The sequence below is a fragment of the Sander lucioperca genome, chromosome 19 (genome assembly GCF_008315115.2).
Source record: "Sander lucioperca isolate FBNREF2018 chromosome 19, SLUC_FBN_1.2, whole genome shotgun sequence".
In the NCBI taxonomy this organism is placed as follows: Eukaryota; Metazoa; Chordata; class Actinopteri; order Perciformes; family Percidae; genus Sander; species Sander lucioperca.
The window spans coordinates 871,817-892,549 of NC_050191.1; the positions used below are offsets into that span (position 1 = coordinate 871,817).

Genomic DNA, 20,733 nt, shown 5'->3' on the forward strand with positions numbered 1-20,733 from the left:
GGACAACCCCTCTTGAGTCTGTAGGCTTGTCCCCCGCACAATTGCTGATGGGTAGAAGGCCCAGAAACAAACTGCCTACTGCTCAACAGCTGCTTGTCCCAAAGTCCTACGACTCCTACAAGATAAAGCATCTACTGGACAACTCCAAATCGTCCCAGAAGTTCTACTATGACAACAGCAGAGCATCTAAACAACGCCCACCACTAACACCTGGACAAGAGGTCAGAGTTGAACCGTACCCTGGGAAATCAAAGTGGTCCCCAGCAGTTGTTGTTGAGAAACACAGTGCGCCGAGATCATACATTGTGGACTGTGGCGGCAAAGAGCTTCGCCGTAACAGTCAACAACTTCGCAAGAGCACAGCTGTAGCAAATCAGTCACGTCACTTCGCGAGTGATGAGCCCTGGACTGAACCAGCTGAGGCTGCTTCCGGCCAGGAGGTGGTCTTCCCTGGTGGAGTGCTGCCTTCGCCTGTGGGAAATCTCCTAGACTCTGGCCAAGTTCATCCTTCCGGGTCATACACCACCAAACGAGGAAGAGTGGTGAAACCCCCTCAAAGACTGGATTTGTGATTGTTTCTTTTATAAAGTTTAATAGGAATTGAGCATGTTCTGTGACTTACTCTGCTAAGTAAGGCTACTGTGAGAGTTGTAGCAACAAGTTAAGTTACACACTTTCTTTCCGTGTGTTATGTGCTAATATAATATTTGAATTGGTGGCTTCATTCAGGTTTGTGCTAATGTTAGCCTTATTATAGAATGCTGTCCCATTATCTACAATTGCGGTATGTCCTTCTCTGAAGAGGGGGAGATGTAATGTATTGGTGTAGCGCTGGGGGCGCTGTTCAGAAGTGTGGCTTTAGTTTTATTCTTAATGTCTACTCTCAGCCACCGTACTTCTCAGTGGCAGTGTGAAGTGCACAACGTCTCCGTCACTGAGAACATTACAGCGGGAATATTTTACAGTATATTTTAGGCTTGCTGTAACCTGGCTGTAATATGCCATGGCAATAATACAGCATTGCTGTAAAAAACGACTCCTGATGTCAGTTACTCAGACAGAACACCAAACTGGCCCCCAGATACTGAAGGAGAAGCCTTGCTAGCGGGGGATGTTTGGAAGTTTTGGTAAGTTTGGTTTATTTTATGTATTTCATGCTAACTTTTATCATAATGTTTCATGATTATACGCTCAAGTGTAACGTTACCACAACATCGTTCTTTTTTTTATAGTGTGGGGTGCACTGGGCATCCTAAAGTTGCGATATCCTCACACAAGAGTAATTTTCTAGCTAACTTGTGACTTTAGTGTGGATAGCAAGTGGCTATCCTCTGAACATATTGTAGCCTACAGTTAATTGCATATCTTGTTTTTTTTTCTCTGAACAAAATACCCTTACATTTGTTCATACTAACTTACTTGTTACAGTTAACGTTACGTTAACATTAGTCTAGCTAGTAAGTACGTGTTCTGCCCATTACTTTCCAGACTCCGTTAATATATTGCTCAATTTAAAAGATCTGGGTTCCCCTTGACACATACATATAGCTAGCTAATACTCCTATTTTATAACGTATGACTTTGTATGACTCCTAAAGAAAGGCTTTTCATTTCAGCTTGTATTTAACTTAAACAGCTATTCTGTAAACTACCTTTAAACTAAAGTGAGATGAAAAAAACCTAGCTAGCTAACGTTACTGTTTGACATCCCGAAACAACGCCAGTTAGCATGTCCACGGAGCTTTTATAACTTATTATTTCATTAAATTAGAGTTCTGCTTCGTGAAACATGATGCCGATTTGATCAGAATAACTTAGTGAATTACGAAAAGTCTGTTTGATAATTTTATTTACAGAAATGACTGACAACGAGGCAAATAAAATCTTCAACTCGTTCACTGTCTGAGGCAAACGTCCATTAATATATCATTACATTAAACAGAGCCGAGCTTTACCAGTAAACATCTACTCCTTAAAAATCATTTATGTTTTCTTACGACTCATAAACATTCACTAACTATTTCGGCGATCATGATTTAACATAATTTGGTTTTAACTTTAACTCCATGTAAAGAGATTAATGATGTTTCCCAGGTAACGTTAATGTTCGTCTGCTTAACGTCGCAGTTTACACATTTTTATTATTACTGATTCATTAAATCGGAGTTCTACAGAGTCAAACATGACGCCGAATTTAACGGTAGCAGAATAACTAACTTATTAAGACAAGGTATTTTTTGTCAGGTAACAAACATCAGTACCTATTGTCTCATAACCAATAATGACATCCAAAGTGAACCCACATTCATCACTATAGTCTACTCATGTTTCCTGGGACACTGTAACAACTCTTTGCTTAATGTTTTATCATGATGCAGGTCACTGCAACCCAAGCAGACATTGAGGCACATCAGATGACCAGACAGACACCCCCACCCTCATTATGATGGTAAGTAAAATACAATCCCTTTATAATGTACGGTGGCTCTGAAGGGCAAATCACGACAGCAAATAGGAAAACACGACGGCAGATATGAAAACACGAAGGCAAATAGAAAAACACGACGGCAAATAGAAAAACACGACGGCAAATAGGAAAACACGACGGCAAATAGGAAAACACGACGGCAAATAGGAAAACACGACGGCAAATAGAAAAACACGACGGCAAATAGAAAAACACGACGGCAAATAGGAAAACACGACTGCAAATAGAAAAACACGACGGCAAATAGGAAAACACGACGGCAAATAGGAAAACACGACGGCAAATAGGAAAACACAATGACATTAACTTCTACCGGAAAGGGTAGGGCCTATCTAGCAGAGGACGGACCCTCCTGATTGGACAGACGGACTGTCTGTCTTTTAACAGGAAAGAGAGGTGAAAAACACGGAAAAGCGCCTATTTTGAAAACATGAGTACTCCCGAAGATGCTTTCGTTATTATTAAGAATTATTTTGATGCAGGGCATACATACGACGTGATAGTTGATATGTTGTCAACCAATCACAACATCAGGATAAGTATACGCACTTTGAAGTCACGTTTGAGAGAAGCAGGGTTGTACAGAAGGAAAAACTATTCACAACTGGATGAGGTGAGACGTGCCATCCTTACAGAGCTGCGTGGACCAGGGCAACTATTCGGCTATCGGACTATGTGGCAAGTACTTCAGCAAAAACACAAGCTACGTGTTAAACGACACACAGTGATGAGATTGCTGAAGCAACTAAATCCACAAGGAACAGATGCGAGAACACGCCGGAGGTTTGTGAGGCGTACGTATCACTCCATGGGTCCAAACTACATCTGGCATGTAGATGGATACGATAAGCTGAAACCCTTTGGCTTGGCCCTGTCAGGATGCATAGACGGGTTTTCAAGAAGGATCATGTGGCTTGTTTGTGGGGCTACCAACAACAACCCATCGGTCATCGCCCACATTTATATAAATTGTGTCAAGAGTGTTGGTGTGGTCCCAATGAGACTGAGGACAGACCATGGAACCGAAAATGGCACCATGGCTGCAATACAGTGTACCCTCAGACACGAGCACACAGACTACTATGCAGGCTCCTTAAGCCACAATTATGGATCATCGGTTGGGAATCAACGTATCGAGGCGTGGTGGTCCATTTTGAGAAAAGGAAGGTAAATAATCCACTGTTACGGTTCCGACAGTATATAAGTGTAATTTTGTTACAGCAAAAAGTGTTAATCTGCCAAAAAGTCATTTCAGTCAAATAAAAGTATTTCGGCAGGTAAAACAGACTGGGTGGGCTGTAATCTGTCCCACATAAATATAAACAAGTAGATGCCATAATCACGTAAATATCTTCGTGTTATGTGTTATTTTCTGTTCGAGAGCGCGCACTCTCCTTATGTTTCTGTGAGATCTCAGGTAGACTAGAATTGACAGGTGCTGCCTCCTGTTGCAGTCATATCCACTCATGCATTATTGAGGGGCCATGCAGTGCCTTTCCACCTATGCATTCACACAGTCAGATTTATTTTGCTGATATTGGCAGCAGCAACATTAATGCTTTTTGTAGTAGCCTACTTGTAGTTATTCAATAGTTATATTTTCCTCTTGTGTAAAATAAGTAGCCTAACTTTGAATTGTATTCCTAGGGCTCAATTTTGGATGGACCTATTTGGAGACCTGAGAGACTCCGGACACTTTAATGGCAGCCATGAACATCAGGACTTACTGAGATTCTGCTTCAGTGATGTTCTGCAAAAAGACCTGGATGAGTGCACGGACCTCTGGAATAAGCACAGGATTAGACCCTCCAGACTTGCATCATGTCCTGGGGGAATTCCAGACGAACTCTATCTCTTGCCTCACAGGTCACTCCATATCAACTGACAATGAATTGACTATATACATTCTTACAAAAATATGTGTATTAAAGCATAAATTGCATCACACATTATTGGAAATATATTTGGATTTAGGGTCATGTTTTCCCTTTATGATGAATTATTGTGTCACTATGCAGGTTTGGTTCAAGGGACTGTGGATTGGCCGTTCAAGGCAGGGAACTGGATACATTTCCCGAGTCAAGGCAAACTCTTCATTCATGCAGTGATCCAGACATCCAGGATTATCTTCAACAGACTGTTGAGCAAAATGGATTACAGCAGCCACATGATTGGGAGTCAGCCTCAGAACTATATGTCACCTTGAAAGAAATAGCTGGCCTATAAATAGGGTCTACTGAAGCCCACTCCTGAAGGCCAGATGTTAAAGGAAAAAACATTCTCAAATGTGGCTTAGCCGTTTATTGATTATCAGGTTTGGCAAGTGCAGTTCAGTATATGCAGTGTCATACCAGAGTGGATACATACATTAAACTCAAATATCCCAAACTATATATTTGTTTATTTTCTGATTCACCATCAAGTTAACTGTGTTAATTGTAGGTCTGAACAACCAAAGAACCATGAATAATTTTCTTAATTTATTAAAAGGTGGTTCTTTTCAAGAGGTATTGTTTACAAGCACAAAATGTTATACACTATTTCAAATGTGAAACTACATATATTTTAGCTGAATACAATTTTACTGTTACTGGTAATGTGACCTGTACTTAACATCTGTTCTGTGAGGGTTCTGTGTTCTTTTCACTCAACCAAGTAATGAAAAGCAATAATAATCATTAAAATACTTTGAACCGAACTGAGCATGCACTCTTTCATGCTTTATAAACTGCATGTTTAAAGACTGGACAAAAATCCAGACTGTGTTTGGGTGCATTTAACACACAGTGTTAAATGCACCCAAAGCCTGGAGAATTCTGTAAGCCAAACTCCATGTTTGTCTTAAAGACACTGTAGGTCTCAAGGAGAGGGAGCTTTAGCGTATTTGCACAGGTGTTTGACATAGGGAATGGTGAATTTGTTAAGAACTCAATGCATGGTAGTGGTGTTATTCCAGCAGGTGGAAGGGATGCGAGCCCTGTAGCGAACATCAGTACATCCTCTAGGGACACAGCAGTAGCTTTTTCTGAAAGGGAAAAGTCAACATTGTTTTAGTGTCTTTATCATCTAACAAGTAAATTAAGTTGACACAGTGTGAAAATGAAAGGTTTTCACTTTTTACAAACACCATATAAAAAGGCCATAACAAACCTTCACAATCAAGAAGAAAATCAGCCCAAAATCCAAGTGCTTTGCCTTCTTTCTGCCGACTGTTACTTCCTGCTGGACTGAGGTGTGGTCTAAACAGGCTTTCCATGTCAGCAGCTGTCAGGTTCTTCTGAGAGTGGCACAAGAGTGGGGCCAACACACACGGATGCTGCTGGAGTGTGGTCAAAAAGTGTAGACTTGCAAGTCCTTCTTTGAATCTATTAGGAACAATGAACATATAACAGATGGTTTCAGTTACCATGGTAACTATACCAGAGTCTAAGTTACCAGTCTTCCAGGGACTAAAAACTCAAACTGAACACTCAAACTTTTCACTAAACCCACTTTACCATTTGTGAATGTCACAGTGTTCTCTGTAGCCACTTTTAAAGCATTCAAGTGATAAATCATGGGACTGGAAAGTATGTGGTTGTTAAACATGAGATTGAAATATGTTTTATGAATGGAGGCAGAGAATGAGTCTTTAGAACTATTACCTTTGAATAACACTCTGGTTTCTGTGTAGAATATACCATCTGAGGTATTCCTCCACAAGTGTTTGCTTGTCCTCAGAAGTCTTCACATGTAGGAAGCATCCAGCAGTCTGGAACATGGAGCTGTTTTGCAAAAGTACATTTTGCAGAGATTCCACAGATTCTGCTTCCTGGACCTGTTAAAAAGACTTTGTAAGACTTAGCAAAACCCATCCCTGATAGGGCAAGAATCTTGCAATGGTCAGTCAAATGGTAAACCACTCAAACAAAACAGGGATCAAATTATTTTTACTTAAATTTTGTCTTACTGATAGAAGTGGAGATCTGAAACTTCTGGTCTGTTCCTTTCACTATGACCTTACTCTGAATTAAATAATGTGCTCTCATAGTAAACCCACTACTTGAATAGAGGTCACTTCATACCTGATGCAGAACTCTCCCTATCTCTTCATCTGTAATATCTTCCACAGTGGCACCGAAACTGGGATTCCCTACAATGTGGTTAACGAGGTCCTTTGACAGGAAATGTGGTGCTGGTCCCCCGTGTACAATAGACACAGCAATGATCTTTCCTGCCAGAACATATTCATTTTCCCTGACAGCTGTCATGCAGAGTACAGAAAAATGACAGTTAATGGCCATCTTTATCTGTTAAGAGCGACTTTCTGTTAGATTCAGGTAGGTGGTGACCCAGGTCACATGAACCCTGTCACATGACCCCTTATTTTCCATTCAGACTTTTTTTTTTTTTTTTTTTTTTTAAAGATTGTATGTATGGCCTGAAAGTTTAACAAGACTAAAGGGGCGTGTCACTTAATGTACAAAAAAAATAATACTTTAATCAAAATATATTAACACTTGTTAAAAAAATACATAAACTGCCATGAAATAAAAAGACACCTGTAGAGTTGTACACCAGGTAACGGCTTTCTGGAGGTCCATCAAAGATAGCGCGATGCTTCAGATCATTCATTAGAAGCGTGAGGAATTCCCGCCTCGGTCCGCCAGTATCTAGGCCTTCTTCAGGGGAGCCGGCATCATCGGTAAACTTAACAAACATGTCATTCTCCTCGGAGTACGTGCAACGCTGAAAACCTCTGACAGCACCATCCCATACATTAGATCTGGACACGTTGAATCTGCTGACTTTCTTGTGGTCAATGGGAAGCGCCAAATTTGCAATTATTTCAGGTGCACTTGTATGCCTAGAACAAAAAGTAGAAAAGTTACATTGTGTGTATGAAAAAAAAAAAAAAAAATGCTCCAAGCATAATTTTGTAGCTTATTAGCTAAACACAAATGGGATCAAGCATTCCTTCCATTCAATATTCATAAATTTTACTCCTAACACTTGATTTTGACTCCTTAGGAGACTCTCTAGGCAGTTAATAAAACAATAGGATATATTTAATACATTAAAATGGAGTTCCTTACAAAAAGACATCTCTCTACTGGACCTAGTACCTACAGTTTCTCTCGCCACAGTAACTGAAATTGGTGTTTCACCCTTCTTAATACAGTGATGTTTATTTGTTTAATGACTACTCGTACTCTGTGCAAGTCCATTCTACAAAGAGACAGGATGATGGTTAATACTCTAATAATGCACTCATGACTCACATATGTTCTTTAGAAGATGCCTCATTTCTTTCTTTGACAGTCAGAACTTCGTCATCATCGTCATCATCGTCATCAATGACGATAGGCGCATACAGGTCTGTGTAGTTCCTGCAAAAAGAATATGTACACAAAATCCAATATTAATGAAACATACAGTGTGTCTTCTTATCAGTATTCAAGAGTGTTAATATTTAATATTCTAGACTATTTAAAACAACAGCCCCAAAACCAAACCTGTAATAAGTTCTCGTCGTTCCAGGACATCCAGAGGTACTTGGACCGATATCCTCTGTATTCGTCTGTATTGGACTGCTTTCACGCAGAGGTTCAAATGGCTGTAGACAAATGGAGGTTGATCAATACCTTACACAGCAAACAAAAACATTTTCATAAAAATAAAAAAACACCCAAATATGCTTTACATTGCACTCACCAGTGTATCAGCTAGGTCAAACTCTATCGGGGTTCTTTTTATCACAATCTCTGCGTCAGAGTCAGAAATGTCTGACACTTCTCCAACTGCAAAAAACAAAACAATTAAAGTTAGCTTGATTGACATGAAGACAAACATTTAAAAAGAAGTTAACTCCAGAAGAAAGTGATGAATTTAAAACTGGTTTGAGACACCAGAAACAGCTGGTAATGGGACGTGATAAAAACAAAACAAATCTAAAGTTTAGTTTCATGTGCTCACATGAAACTTTCATGTGCGCACATCAAAGTTTCATGTGAGCACATGAAACTAAACTTTAGATTTGTTTTCATGTGTGCTGTTATGAACAGTGCCAGTTCCACAGTCAGCAGCACTGCAGCAAAGATCTCTGGTTAGAAAGGATGGCGGCTAAAGATGAGTTTATGTAGATGCCAAAAGGCTTCAATTTGTCATAAGAGTCTACTAGGGTGACCAGATGTCCCGAAAAATTCGGGACAGTCCCGAAATCCAAGCAGTTGTCCCAAATCCCGCCCTAATTGTCAGACGTCAGGCTGCATGCTAGCAGCAAACTACATATAACTATAACAGCACAACTGTACAGACCACCACTTTCTGTTTGTTTTATGTGTTTCATAATGACACTTGAGTTCATGATTTTAATGATTTTTTTTAACTTGTATTTTCGGGTTTACAGTTGGTAGACAGTTGAATTCCTGAATAAAAAATAATAAATCATTTTGGTGCGGAATTTTGAATTTCATTTCCCCCCCCCCCCCTCACTCTGAGTTCAACAGGGACATTCTAAAACTTATAAAGCCCATGACAACTGTGGAGACAACCCACAGCCACTCCGCTGCCCTGCTGAAAATGTGAAGCAGAAACGCTTAATGTCAGATAACATCCATAATAATTGGACGTTTGGATCGATTTTTTGACAGTTTTCAGTGGTTATGAGGAGCAAAATGAGAGAGAAATTTGGTAATCATTGATCATTGTTTAGGTACATTAAACCATGTTAAGCTTTTTCACGTTAAGCGTTTTAGAATGTCCCGTTCCACAGCCCTTTTCTCGTAGAATTAATCGAAAATCCTCTTTCCTTATGTTTAATCCATTCTCCTTGCATGTTGTGTACATCCACCTATATCCTTGGAGTTGGCCAGATGTTTGTAACTGTTTATAAATGAAAGTAATTGCCCAATCCAAATCGCTGTATCCCTTGCATCGGAACAGATTACAAGACTTTAAAATCGGTTTTAAATGTTGTATCGAAACAATATAATGGTGACGACTTGCAAGAAAAGCAGCAATGTCCTTATAATGAAGACCTATTAAAATATAGTGCAACTAACTCCTGTACTTTTTCTAGCCGTCACTGTCACATCAATATACAGCTTTCATTTGCTCACACAAAAGTTTTGCGTGCTCCCACGAAACTTTCATGTGCTCGTGTGAAACTTTCATGTGCGCACATGAAAAGGTTTCGTGTGTGCACATGAAGTTTCCTGTTAGCACATGAAACTAAACTTTGGATATTTTTTTTTGCTCACGTCCCCTTAGGGGCTCTGTAGTTTTGGCACATGGTCTGACTCTATAGGGGGGAAAGTTCACTGAATGTTTTTTTATGCATCTACAACTTCAAGGGGCTTGCAGTAATTTTAACATAAATGCAGAAAACACCATGGGGAGCTATTTTTAAAAAGGAACACGCCGACTTATTGGGTATTTAGCTTATTCACCGTAACCCCCAGAGTTAGACAAGTCAATACATACCCTTCTCGTCTCCATGCGTGCTGTAAGGCTGTCTGACGGTTCAAGCGGCATCAGGCCAGCACAGAACATGCAGGTGAATGGTTCCAGCAATCCTACTGCTCCCAATAAGTGACAAAATAACGCCAACATGTTCCTATTTACATGTTGTGATTTGTAGAGTCACAGCGTGTACAAATAACAAGGTCACATGAGACACAGCCATCTTCTAACCGTAAACAAACCGGGAACTATATTATCAGACAGGTTTGCTGCAAAGCAAATCATTCCGCCCAAGTACTATATTCTTCCGCCTGATAATATAGTTCCCGGTTTGTTTACGGTTAGAAGATGGCTGTGTCTCATGTGACTTTGTTATTTGTACACGCTGTGACTCTACAAATCACAACATGTAAATAGGAAAATGTTGGCGTTATTTTGTCACTTATTGGGAGCAGTACGATTACTGGAACCATTCACCTGCATGTTCTGTGCTGGCCTGATGCCGCTGGAGCCGTCAGACAGCGTTACAGCACGCATGGAGACGAGAAGGGTATGTATTGACTTGTCTAACTCTGGGGGTTACGGTGAATAAGCTAAATTCCCAATAAGTCGGTGTGTTCCTTTAAACGTATTTACTTATTTATCTCTCAAAGGTGAAACATCTAGCCACAGAAGTAAATGGCTATGGCAAAACATAACAACTTACCTTTTTCAAAGTCCTTCCTTGGGCAGATAAACATTGTGATCCTTTGATATGGTTTGCCTAATTCTGCCTTATATTCTTCTAGAATAAAAGGTCGTTGTGTCCCAGGGGTATTGATGACTTCAGATCCATCTGGATACAGAAGGATGAAGGCTCCTTGATCCAAGTCTTGGTTGAAGTCCCTCATTTTTTTCACACTCTGATGAAGAAGACTTTGAGCAGTGATGTCAGAGTCAATTGATAAGGGAATGGTTTTCCCACGTACTGGCTTTAAACCACCCGTCTGAGCAGTCATCAAGCCAAGATTAATCTGCAATAAAAAACACAGGAAATGGTAGGGAGGCTCTTCACCTGGTTTAAAGAACCGTGCTTAATTCAAAAGTGGTTGTTTCTCTGTTGGCAAATGTTACACATAGACCAAAAATATATCTTTCACTCAAAATGTGACTCAAAGCAGAGCAACCCTAATCCTTCCTTCAAATCCTAGTAAACAGCAGTTTTGGAAGACAGTTCTGTAATAAAATAAATCAAAGCTTGATCTCGGCCAAATAACAGGTGTTTAAAAAAAATATTTTATTTCCACAGAACACAACAATTGATATTCATGATCAGAAATCAGTTGAAAAGTAAGAAATATGTCCAATAGGTAAACTCAGGGAATTCTATGTTGTTTTCTGAGTGAATTGACTACAATACAGAAACCTATTTCAAACATTTACATATTTTATCTCCCAACATGACTTGATCTATATTGTTTGCCATTAAATTGACCCTACCAGGGGGCTTAGGTATAGGGTTCAAATTATGATGGGATGTCGACAGCAAGTCAACACTAGAGTTGAGTTGGAATAATTTTTCACTCTCACTCTGAGCTATATCAAAACACATTTGCTTACCTGCACTTTCCTTTTTTCCTTTTTCTTTTCCCGCATTTTACCAAAGGAAAACTTTTGCCTTTCCTCTGCTTTTTTATTCCGGTATTCCAGAAAGGTTTTTAATCTTGGGGTTAGGTTGGATGGAGGATTCTGTGATACTACAGGGAAGCACAACATGCATTCTTATAAAATGGCAAATCATGCATTGCAGCTTCATAGAAACAAAAGCAACAGTAAAAAAAATAAAAATAAAACACATGGCTAGAATACTGAGGAATACTGAGGAAGGAGGTTTCCTTGACAGATATCTGATCTCATTATCACCTTGATTATAAATGATTGACTAAATATCTGAATGGCGAGAGAAAGCAGTTACTTCAATTTTAGGCAGGGGTGTTGTGGTGTCAACGCGATCGTCTGCAAAGGATCATAATATGCAAATATACATAACTAAATGTCCGTGATAACAGCATATGTCTTTTTGAAACTTATGTTTCTTGTTACCTAATTCAATCGAATTTGCAGTTCATAGTGTGATGAGGCATGACATTTACGTGATTACGGCATCTAACTTACTCGTTTATATTTACGTGAAAACCTTTTTATTTGACTGAAATCACTTTTTGGCAGATGAACACTTGTTATTAATGCCACGCCGCCTTCACTGGATACATGTGCGCTCACGCGGCCTGAGACAAACTTTATAATTGGGGAGGCTTGCGTACCGACAGGCATGGGGAACCTACCATTAGCTAGAAATAAGGTTACGTTAACTTACCTGAAGTTGGTACATCGGTGGGTTGAGCCAAATAAGTTGGTTCAAGACTTTCTCCAAGTCTCTCTCCACAACCACTGCAAAAATTCGGCTGGTTCTCCAACAACTTTTTCCCACAATAACGACAAAACATCCTTTACCAATTGTGGCGCCGAATGAAGGGATGCAGTCTAGCAAGCTAGTGAGAGAGTACTCATTTCCTGTTAAAAAACAGACAGTCCGTCTGTCCAATCAGGAGGGTCCGTCCTCTGCTAGATAGGCCCTACCCTTTCCGGTAGAAGTTAATGTCATTGTGTTTTTCTATTTGCCGTCGTGTTTTCATATTTGCCGTCGTGTTTTCATATTTGCCGTCGTGTTTTTCTATTTGCCGTCGTGTTTTTCTATTTGCCGTCGTGTTTTTCTATTTGCCGTCGTGTTTTTCTATTTGCCGTCGTGTTTTCCTATTTGCCGTCGTGTTTTTCTATTTGCCGTCGTGTTTTCCTATTTGCCGTCGTGTTTTTCTATTTGCCGTCGTGTTTTTCTATTTGCCGTCGTGTTTTCCTATTTGCCGTCGTGTTTTCCTATTTGCCGTCGTGTTTTTCTACTTGCCGTCGTGTTTTCCTACTTGCCGTCGTGTTTTCCTATTTGCCGTCGTGTTTTCCTATTTGCCGTCGTGTTTTCCTATTTGCCGTCGTGTTTTTCTACTTGCCGTCGTGTTTTCCTATTTGCCGTCGTGTTTTTATATTTGCCGTCGTGTTTTCCTATTTGCCGTCGTGTTTTCATATCTGCCGTCGTGTTTTCCTATTTGCTGTCGTGATTTGCCCTTCAGAGCCACCGTAATAATGGAATCCAGTCAGTTCCTTCCATTTGTGCAACACAATAGTAATAATATATGTGTATGATTTCAGAATAAAATACTGTAGGTAACAGGTTTTTTTTATTATTTTCAGGTGGATCTATTGAGGGAATTTTCATCATGAGAGCTGGACAGCAGTGAAACATTTGCAGCTGCCTGCTGCTGCTCTTTGTGGAAACATGTTGAAGGATATTAACACTATCACATTTGACTGAAAGTTGCTGCAGCTCTCTGGGCTGAACTTGCAGGAAAAATGTGAATGTCGTCGAAGACAGGAAAATGTTGAAAATTTAAAAAATGTTTAAATAAAATTAATTTTTAAATTAAGAACAATGTTTGGATTGCCTTTTGATTTGTATTTGTTATTCTGAAGTATACCTTATTAGTAGTACAATATTAGTAGCTGGAGATTATTATATAATATTATTTATAATAGTAATGATCAATAATATAGTAATAATTAACAGTAATGTATCAATATTAATAAAACTACATATTACAGTACAATAGCATCAAATTACAAAATACCATAAAAATATAGTAAAATACTGTTTGTGCTTTTACAGTATTGTTATATATACTGTAAATTGCATTACAGTACAGCTGCAGTAGTTTGCTGTAAAATCGATTTACAGTAACTTACTGGCAACCGTGCTACCTGTAATTTACTGTAAATATACAAAAATTGTTTACACTTAACAACTGCCATCATTATATATTGCTACAGGACCACACTACAGAGAACACCTCCTAAAGTTTGGATAATATTTATGGAATATCATTTATGGAATTGTATTTTTACTTTTACATACACACATTTTTCAGATAAAGTTCATGCAGTGATGCACAGTTCACTTCTCCATCATCTATTGCTACGATATCTGTCATTGCACAGTCCAAATGATATACTGAGCTGCAGTCAGAGGGAGTGAAAGCAAACAAATGTTGATTGCTTATGCTGCTTAAGACACATAGGTGTACAGACACATTCTCATTTCTTAATTTTATGCCATTCTAAAACATTTTTATGTTAACATTTAAGCTTTCATGAAATATAAAGACAGTGCTGCAAGTCTGATCATAAGTAAGGACAGTCAAAAGTGTGGACAGACGAGGTCACCACCCAGGAGAGCCTTGAGGATTATACATCATCAGTGTGACTTCTTACATCAGCAAATGTGTTGATGATGTGGTGATCACCTGACTGGAAACATCACAAACTGGTATGGGATGTGCACGGCCCAGGACCGGAGGGCTCTGCAGCGGGAGATTAAAACTGCTCAGAAGATCATTGGTACCCATCTCCCGAGCATCAGTGATGTCGGTGAGGTGAGGTGAGGTGCCTACGCAGAGCCCAAAGGATACTAAAGGACAGTACCCACCCAGCCACAGCCTGTTCACCCTGCTGCCTTCTGGGAAGAGATATAGAAGTGTCTGCTGTCGCACCACCAGACTGCAGAGCAGCTTTTCCCCCAAGCTATCAGACTCTTAAACTCTAGTTCATCCTCAGCACTGCTCCACTGATTAACATTAATTTGATTTTAAATAAAATCAAAATCAAAAACCAAATGAAATGAACAACAATAAATACATCTGTATCAGTAATCTTGATTTAAAACAGTTACCAAAGACACCATACAGCCAGTCATTTAAATACTGCCACCTGCTGGTAGAAAGGGGGAACATTACGGTGGAAACCACATTAAATATTAATTTAATTATATAATATAGTGCTAACAGTAACAACTCTGCACACACAATAAGTTCTTAGGTTAACTATTACCAACTGGATTGAACCAAACAATGCGCTCATTAAACGTGACTGGTGATGTATACGTGGATAGGCACGATATTAAATCACTGTAATAAACTACTGTTGCTAACAGATTTCTTCCGGTCCAGGTTTATATAAGCCTATTTATTGATTGATTTTTTTCTTCTAACGTTACTCTGGTATAACGTTAGTGCTGCATATTATGACCGTTCTAACAGCTTGGCTTTTATTTTTATAGGCCATATTTACTATTACTTCCGGGTCACTTGGCCAACCTGTCTTTCCTTTAATGTAGATATTCAAACGGAGAAATGAAAAAAGGAATTAAAAAAACCAAAATCGGACCGTTATTTGAATTTGGTTTAGTCGTTTTTCGTTTTTGGATTCAGAAACCAAAAACGGGAGAACGGCTCTTTTTTACCGTTTCTTTGTTTTTGGTTTGAAACGATAAACGAAAAACAGGTGGTTTCTCCTTATTTTGTTTTGTGGTTCAAACGAAAAAACAAACTATCAAAACGTGCACGGACCTGTTTCGGTCCATGTTTCATCCGATCATTTGTTTTTGTTTTCACATATGAAAAACTCCTTTTTCCGTTTTTCCGTTTTTTTTAGAAAAACAAAAAAACGAAATTATGACTTGATTTTTGGTTTTCCCGTTCTTGCACGGAAATCAGAAAAAAACACTTGATATTCCAATGTTCCCCTGTGGGTGGTGCTAAATCTGATTGGCAGGATATGCATTCATTGTTTTTCAAATTAAGAGTTTACCCACACTGTATTTGTTAGCCTGTAAAATTAATAGTCTATATGTAAAATTAATAGTCTATATGCATGCTTTTTGTCACCCAATTATTTGGCTTAACTCACTGAAAAAATCTATTGAAATAGCCTAAATATAAACATGTTCACGCATTGACAGACAAAAGGCACGATCTGTTTTTGTAGGAGAGGGGAAGACCCATCTCATCGTTTAATCCTGTTGTGTTCAAAGTCATGTTAAACCATTTTTTGTTCCCAGTCAAAAATAGATAGATAGATAGATAGATAGAAAGATAGATAGATAGATAGATAGATAGATAGATAGATAGATAGATAGATAGATACGTTATTGATCCCCAAGGGGAAATTCAAGGTCCCAAAAGCTTAAGACATCACACACAACATACACATACATCATAAACAGGATCATAAAAAAAAGCAAATTCACATGAATAGCATGGACAATAAAAGAAAAAAATACTAAATACTAAATAAATAAATAAATAATAATACTAAATAAATAAAAAAATTTAAAAAATCCAATAAAAAATCCACATGAATGTACTAAGGGATGTATAAGTATGAGACGCTTGCAGTGAGAGGGCAGGGACTGACCCTGTGATTCAGTATGAGATTGTGCGTCATGGTGGTAGTGCAAATAGGTCCAATAGTGCAAGGATAAAGTCTAGAGACCAGCATTAAATATGGACAATATAAGAGATCAAAAGTCAATATTAGAGGTTTGAAGCAGGGGCGATTCTAGGGTCAGAGCTTTAGGGGTGCTGAGCACCCAATGAGCCCCACTGCCACCACCCACCCTTTTTTCACACAAAAAACAAAAATATGTCTATTGAAAAATAACTATCATTTTAACATTGGTTCAACTAACTCCAACATCCAGATTGTTTTTCTTTTTTTTGAGACCTTTTCAGAGCACCAGCTTAATTGTGAGAGTTCACACAGACAGCCCCCTGTAACAAACACAAAACCTTCTTCACTCAGCTGGTTTTCCTGACCGTTAACTCCATGTGCTGAGAGAGAGAGAGAGAGAGAGAGATAGACAGAAAGAGAAAGAGAAAGAGAGAGACACAGACAGAAAGAGAAAGAGAGAGAGAGAGAGAGAGAGAGAGAGAGAGAGAGAGAGAGAGCGAGAGATGCTATGAGTTCAGGAGTTAAGCCTGGTTCAGGTTAAATCCTCTGTGTGTGAGGAATGAATAAATACAGCAAAAGAAAAACATTAAACTTTCTTTTATTGTCTAGTTTGATAGTCAGCCACAACTGAACAATAACAGATATAAATCTAGGAATGAACAACAATTCATTTAAAAAGCCACAGTGAGTGTTTTCACACATAGGCCTACTGGTAGTATACAGTGATATGTTTGTTTTTTCACTCTGGTCCAAACGCCAGGGCCAGAGTGATAGAGATGTTTCCATGACGACTGACCAGAAAAGACGCACGTGATGTGCGTTGCTATGGTACTGATAAACAAACCTGCTAATGCTAATTGGTTAGCTAGCAACAGACACCGAACTATTGACATTATACCGCTATATCACATTTAACCGACGTGACATGTCAACGTCCTGGGCAACTTTTCTCCATGCAGCAGCCTTTCTGTTTATATCTGTATAAGAGCGGTCATAGAGAACCGTACATTCAGACACTTATCACTCGTTCTAGTCTCTCTGCCATTTTTGTGAGTCGCTTCCGAAGCTTTTCAACGGTGTAGTACGACGTCCGCTGGGGGCGTATTGCGTATTACGGAGCTGATTTCAACTGCCAGTGTGAAGGCGGCGTTATTATAGGTGTACACGTGATTCAGGTACTCACCGATATGGTTTGTGAGACACAGCTTTGGAGCAACTTAATTGATTCACAACACTACATAACGGGTTCTCACTCTGCGTGTGTTTCGCGCTGGATGACGGTCGTGCTGAGCGGTGCAGGTACAGAGGAGAAGTAGAAGAAGAGAAGAGGATGATACCATTTGCTAAGCGGGGATGTTTTCATTTTCATCCTTAACACATACATTTTAAACCACAAACTACGGAGTATGTTTTGGACATTATTTAACCTTGTCAAAGACGAACAAAAATGTTAGAATAACAACATTTCTTACTCCAAGTTTTAGGGGTGCTGAGCTTCTTTTTAGGGGTGCTGAAGCACCCCTAAAAAGGGGCTAGCCTCGCCCTTGGTTTGAAGTAATAGTGTTACAGCCAAAGCCCGTCAACGGAAAGCCGTTCCACTCCCTATTAAGCCCCATTGTACCTACTTTGGTTGCAGTTCCACCAGAGTTCCACTGGGGGTGATCACGGTCCAGTGCAAAATGAATGGGACCCTATGGAGCTAGACGGCTAAATTTGTCTCTTTCGCCTGATTGTCGATGAGAAATCTCAGATTTGATTGTAGTTTTTGCAAGTTCAACATGGATTATAGGTCGAAAGTTGAATGAACGAGTACTTATGCCCTTTCGATTTGTTACAGGTTGAGTCGTTGTTGCCCATAACACGCTAGCATTCTGCTAATGAATGCTGATTGGTCAGTGAAGGACAGATTACGATCGGAGATCCCGCTTGACGGCATCCGATGCAGAACCAGAATGTCAGAGTGAATATTTCGGCGTGGTCTTTAAAACATTAGCAAACCTCTTTTTAGCACGTGTAATGACAGGGAGAGCCTAACATGTCAGCTGTGTTGTCGATGCCTCGAGAGAAAAAAGGAAGCGACTCAGAGCTTGCCGTAAAGCAGAATCTCTGGCCGTATATGTGTATGACGTCATTGACATTTTAAAAGGCTTTTTAGAACAAAAAAGCCACTTTAAAAAAATCTAACACCCAGCAGTGTGTATTTTCTTAGCCTCCCCTTTCAAATGCAACATTCAAATTACTAGACAAAAAATGATATCCTGAGAAAAGTGGATTTTGAGGGGTATAGCTCCATAGAGTCCCATTCATTCTGCACTGGCCTGTGAGCGCCCCCTATATGGAACTCTGGTGGAACTGCAACCAGTTCAGAAGCCGGAAGTAACGAGAGAGTGGAACTTCTTCCCTTATTAGAAATTCTTTGGTTACAGCCATTGTTCAAGTATTAAGTTATGTTAGACCTCAGTCCAGGCTGGCGGGTGGAGGGAGGGAGGGATTGTGCATATATGGGCTAATATAGCCAGTTAACAGTGTAAACAGTATACAGTGGACAGTCAGTACATAACTGTTATTATAGGAGGTAGTGGAAGTGGTGGAGAGGGAGGAGAGGCAGACAGACTATGCAAAGAAGTCTCTCTCTCCTCTTCTCTTTAGTGAAGCATTGTGGAGTTGTATGGCCCTGGGGATAAATTACTTTCTCAGTCTGTCATGACTGACAAAATGACCGTTCCATAATACTCATCATACAAATTTAAATAATACATTAATTATTTTTATTAACTTAAATTTTTTTTTGTCTATTTGTTATTTATGGCCTGTATGCCTCATTGATCTGAGCTTATACATCTTGAATTCGATCGAGTACTAAAAAACATAAATGCTGGATTATTTTGACGATAATAAATAATCAGATGAAACATAGTATACTGTTTATCACAGATTACTTTGGGCCAAAGTTACCAAGGACATTTTTAAGAAACCATTTAAAAATGTATACATTCACATAAAGTAACAAAAGTAAGAGATTTTATCTGTCACTTTGGAAAAAGAGAGAGACTCTGAGAAAAGGTTAGAGTAGTAGGCGTGAAAAAAGCAGGGAAATATTTAAAAAATATTAAAAATAATAAAATGATCTATGGAAAGGAGTGCCATGTCTTTTTGGTACATGATAAAGTATCTGCATTCAGGAAAAAGTTGGACTGTGTTGGGCTCGCGTGGAACAGGGCTCAGTCCCTGTGCGATTTGTACCACGCATGCGTTGAAACACTTGACGACCAACAGCCATGGATGTATTAAGAGAACTGGATACAGTGTTCGGCGGGGAGCCCCATACATTCCAATGAGAGTGCTCAAAAGCGCATAAAGCAAACATGGAGCTCGGCTCTTCCGCATTGTTGGCCCATAACGCTGGTTGGCTCACAATTGGCATGCGCACTAGCAACAATTTGTTTGTGTTGTCGTAGCAACCGGTAGCAACATGCGCGTTCATGAGCTCCTCTCTCGTACATAGTGGCGAACTCATGAACTCGCCGTTTTCATTGTCTAAAATATTCACTAACGTTAAACATCGTGTTTTCGTTGTTCCCGATCGTTTACATGCTTAGCTAAATAAACGATAGATGTATTTAGCTAGACAACCAAGGAGATTTAATAATTATGTTGTGCTACTAGCTAGCTAATAACTAGCGCTAGCAGTTAGCCAGAGCTCATTCATGGCTTCAGCTCTCATCCACGTTACAAGCTTTACAGCATACAGCCCTCGGATGTATTATAAGAGAGAACCAAGGCGATGTAATCACTATGTCTATAGTAACGTTATGTAGGCATATAACTAGCTATGTATAGAGCTTAATACAGACATGCTAGCTACTCCTAATGTTAGCAACTAGCTAGCTAGCCGATAGCCCGCCAGTTTGGGAAACGCTAATGACGTTACATCCACGTAGCTAACAGGCTTTACAGCATAGCTACATACATCCCTCAGATGTATCATAACTTCATAAGATAATACCATGGATGTATTAATAGAACACATTGTGAATTACAACCATTAGCTATATCCATTGTTACAGCTAGCTACATGAGCTCAGGAGAACAGTCATGTGAGCGGGCGGGCGCAGTCCCGCGGCTCTGCTTGCGTCCACTATGCACGTTCATCATGACAAATTTAATAATTCTGGATTTGCTTCTAGTGAATGTTAAAAATGTTAAAAACGTGACGTTTTAAACAAGGACCCTTTCAGTGTTGGGGCTGGTAAGTTGATATACCCAGAAACAAATTATCCGCTGAAATATAGACGTTTCTTTCGCCATGCAAAGTCTATGTGAAAAGTCTTTCTGGGCCATGGGGTGCAGTACCACCGTTATCCGCTAAGCCCATGGTGGCTTTTAGACTCGGCGCTCTTCCTGGGGGCTTGCCAACAGCGACCAAACAT

The 20,733-nt window shown here is 39.5% G+C and overlaps 2 long non-coding RNA genes across 3 annotated transcripts; one reads left to right on the forward strand and one right to left on the reverse strand.

Moving 5' to 3' along the window:
• The first annotated feature begins 959 nt into the window (after positions 1 to 959).
• On the forward strand, positions 960 to 13,420 carry LOC116053518. Its single transcript, XR_004105866.2, has 3 exons — positions 960 to 1,127; positions 2,379 to 2,449; positions 13,214 to 13,420. It is a non-coding gene; the product is annotated as an uncharacterized LOC116053518 (long non-coding RNA).
• Positions 5,296 to 6,867, reverse strand: LOC116053520. 2 transcript variants are annotated; one of them, XR_004105867.2, is made up of 3 exons: positions 6,169 to 6,867; positions 5,639 to 5,707; positions 5,296 to 5,513 (listed from the first exon to the last, which is right to left on the reverse strand). It is a non-coding gene; the product is annotated as an uncharacterized LOC116053520 (long non-coding RNA). The 2 variants fall into 2 exon arrangements; XR_004895964.1 differs by having other exon boundaries at positions 6,133 to 6,867.
• Positions 13,421 to 20,733: the final 7,313 nt, after the last annotated feature.